We start from the raw sequence: 4152 nt of genomic DNA, 5'->3' as shown, positions 1-4152 counted from the left end.
TTCTGGGGTTATTATTTATTTGTTTATTTTACTTCTAGAGAAGATTCCACAATTACTGAGAAATTGAGAGTCATCTAAATAAAGCATCCCAGGGGCGCCTGGGTGGCGCAGTCGGTTAAGCGTTCGACTTCAGCCAGGTCACGATCTCGCGGTCCGGGAGTTCGAGCCCCGCGTCGGGCTCTGGGCTGATGGCTCGGAGCCTGGAGCCTGTTTCCGATTCTGTGTCTCCCTCTCTCTCTGCCCCTCCCCCATTCATGCTCTGTCTCTCTCTGTCCCAAAAATAAATAAACGTTGAAAAAAAAAATTTAAATAAAGCATCCCAAATTAAAATATATAGCATTAAAATATTGAAAAAGAGAAACCCCTGAGATTCTTTGAAATGACAAGTAGAACATAATTTCCAGCAATGGGTTGTCAGTTCCCTATAAATGCAAAGCCTTTCTTTTTTATAAGTGCTAAGTTGCTACAGAAACTCTTATAAAATAAAACTCAAATAAGAAAAGTATCTGAGACAATGAGCTGTAGTTTTAGTAGGGAACTTAAAGTGAATTGGATGTAGTTTAACATTTTATAATCAATGAAAACAGAAAATCATGTACATAGTGCAATTTACTAAGTTGAAACAATGTGACTAAATTATATGTAAAATGAACATATTTTGAAAGAAATGACAAATGTCATTCAGACACTCTTCAGCATGTAACTGCAAAGGAAGTACCCAGCTCATAATTTGGGAAAAATCTCTATATAGTTTTCAATAAGTAGATCCTTCACAACCTGCTGAGTTTAACATTACCATACTATTTTACTATAGATAGAAAAAAAAGCATAAAAAAAAGCTAATATTCAAGATTTTTGAATTTTTACATACTAATTTTAATTATAATGTTTATAAATATTATCATTTTGAGATATAGTTTAGAAATTACTTTTAAGTTTAGATCATATATTGCTCATAAGAATAGGTGTTTTATATTATTATGAGTCTTATGAATGAATAGAAGTTTATTTTAGTCAAAATTCCAAATCTTGGATAACAGAGAATGTCAAAATATCATGATCAAATTTACTTTTTAAAGCCAAGTGTTCATGATTCTTTGAAATAATATTATGATGTTTTCAAGTGAATTAATTATGGTTGCCTTAAAAGAGCAGTGTTTTATTTTCTTTCTTTTTTTAATAGTCATAGAAGAATTTTACTGTTCTCAAGTTTAGCTAACTGAAAAATAAAATTAGTTGTCGACTAATCATTCAGTAGAAGATCTGAACCACCTCTTTTTCGTGTTGTTTTTCCTGTAGTTACAGAACTTGGAAAATGAAGAGTATTTCAGAAAATAAACTAATGGAATAATACTCCAATCCCTGGTGAACATTAGTATTGAAGCATATTTTGTCTGGTGCTAAGTGTAGGGATGGATGTAGGAAGGGTACTCTAAGAGGAAGATATAATATTTTTGGCATATTGTAATTACTTGCAAAGGGAAAAGCAAATACCGCATATATAATTTTTTCTAACCTTAATGCCTGTTTTTTTGTTCAAATAAAACCTGCAAATAGCAGTTGTATGATTTTATCGAAATAAATTTGCTTTTGAATGCATCTTCAGGGCAGCCACTTTTTTCTTCTATGTTACTTTTTTTATAAAGAAGTAAGAACAGGTAACATTTGTTGAATGGCTACTGTGTATCAGGCATTTTCCTAAGCTTGTCATGTATTTGAACTCATTTAAACCACATGACAGCCATATTCAGTGGAAGCGATTTAGTCCCCCAGTTCTCATGGAGGTAGTAAATACCTTCTTTTGATCACACTGATAACATGGCAGAATGAAGTTAGGAATTAATATCAGGAATTTCAAAGCCAAAGGTTAAAAAACACTTACATCAAGACACCTTGAAGCATTAAGATGAATATTCTTATTAGCCATGGTTTTTTATAACTGTTCTTTAATATTTTATATGCATATGAATTTATTTTAAAATGCGCATTCCTCTGAGAACCTTCAACATGTTTTTAGTACCCTAGTTTGAAGCCAGCAATTATATCATGATAGAATATTTTGAAAAATTATTGTTATTTCTGGCACATTTGAAAATTATTTTCTATTTTATTCAGTTACTTTACTTCCCAAATAATGCCAGACTACATTGCCCTTGTAACAAATGTAAATACTGAAAATGAGATAACGCCCTTCTGCTTACCTTGGTTCACTCATTTAAGTTATATACTACGAAGTGGCATTGCAGTATTATGGGATTTTATACAGATGAGAATAAATTGAACTCATATGTTACTGTGATAATTTTTGTTTACATTAGATATCAACATTTAAATCTTTTCCAAACTTTTAAATGTGATGCTAATTATGATTTGAAGAATATAACTGGCATGGGCTTTTTTTTTTTTTTGGATGTCTGATTTTATTTGTTACCCTTAGAAAATCTTTCCTCCCCCACTGAACTCAGACTCAGAGGTGGAAGCTTTCAGACAGGACAGCCTTTGTCTCTTGCCAATCTGTTCCTGGTGTTTTTCTTTGGCCTCCTTCATTCTCTTGCCCAAAGGTTTAGCATATTCTGCAGCCTCTTCCTTATTTTTCTTAGTACATTGTTTCTTCAGAGCAACACACGGATGTTACATGGAGTAACAATACGCTGAATTTTGGGTGCTTGGTTGTAGGCTTCTTATCTTTATTTGGGGGCTTTCTTACAACATATTGGCAGACATCATCTTAGATTGAAAAGTTTGCAGATTCTTTTTCTCCCCTTTTAACAACGACCAAATTGAGAACACTGAGATTGACATCCACAATGCAACCCCAAGCAGATTTGTGCTTTCTTTGTCCAGGCCTCCTTGGTCAGTAGCAGGAATGCACCTTACTCAGCAGCCGGCGGACATGGCCATGGGTCTAGATACCCTGCTTCATGGAGAAGTCTTGTTTGTCATTGCCATCACTGATTCAGACCTCATAACCCTTCCATTCTTTACCCAGAGCATCAGCAGCAACTTCTGTGGCCATGTACTTCCATAAATTGTATAAATTTTGAGTTCATCATCCACTTCAATAAGTTTCTGGAAGGCTGTAGCTGGGAAAGAAATGTTCAGCTTCATCCTAGAACAGATTACCACCTCCAAGGTGCCACAAGATGAAGACATGCATGGGCTTCCTTCTGATATATTTTGGAAACAAGGTGTATTTGTAAAAGCCACCCATTCATATATTTTGTTCAACTTCTTTTGGAAGTTTTTTTTTCCTTTTCCTTTTTCACTTTGTAGAAATATTTGATGCATTCTGCATAGAATTTTTATATATTCGTTGGACACATTTTCTTCTGGGCTTTTAGTTATATATATTTCATTTGTAAAATATCTTTTGAAGTATAGAAGTATTGATTATTTGACTTGTTAGTTTTCTTTAGTCGAATTGATCAATCTTTTTTTGTTTTAATGAGAGCAGGGATAAGGTCTCTCATGTTTACAAATTCCTAGTATTTATACTAGACTTCAGAACAAATTAAACTTGCAAAACGTATTTTATGAGAAAAATAATAAATTATCCTATAATATTATAGATTTACATTTTTCCTTTTTTAATGTTTATTTCTTTATTTTGAGAGAGAGAGAACACAAACAAGGGAGTGGCAGAGAGAGGAGAGAGAGAATACCAAGCAGGTTCAGTGCTGTTAGCACAGCGCCCGATGTGGAGCTCAATCCCATGAACCATGAGACCATGACCTGAGCCAAGATCAGAATCAGGGACTTAACCAACTGAGCCACCCAGGCACGGCTATAGTTTTACATTTTTCAAACTTTTTTGTTTTTAAGTTAATTTGATTTTATTTTTGATAACAGTGTGAAATAGGATCATTTCCCCCAAATAGGTCCTCTCATACAATTTTATGAATAAAAAATCATTTACCTACAGATTGATAACACTATTACACACAATTTCATTTGTCAAAGAAAAATTATACTGTATAAGTTAAACAGGGAAGAGAGACTTAAAGAGGGAGACTTTATTTAGAAAAGAAGGCAAAGCAATAAAGGAGAGAAACTGAATCCAACCTCCACTGAAACAAAAGGCAGAAGTTTTTAAGCACTGAAGTGAGTTAGTGGAAAAGAACTGGAAGACATTAGGGGAGAAATTGGTCAATG

The 4152-nt window shown here is 33.6% G+C and overlaps 1 pseudogene; it reads right to left on the bottom strand.

The window, feature by feature from the left end:
• Positions 1 to 2433: 2433 nt before the first annotated feature.
• LOC125163657 (40S ribosomal protein S6-like) lies at positions 2434 to 3108 on the bottom strand (annotated as a pseudogene).
• Positions 3109 to 4152: the final 1044 nt, after the last annotated feature.

This window comes from Prionailurus viverrinus, chromosome A1 (assembly GCF_022837055.1).
Source record: "Prionailurus viverrinus isolate Anna chromosome A1, UM_Priviv_1.0, whole genome shotgun sequence".
NCBI lineage: Eukaryota > Metazoa > Chordata > Mammalia > Carnivora > Felidae > Prionailurus > Prionailurus viverrinus.
Note: the sequence above shows the minus strand (reverse complement) of the source record. Positions and strands in the feature narration are given on the sequence as shown.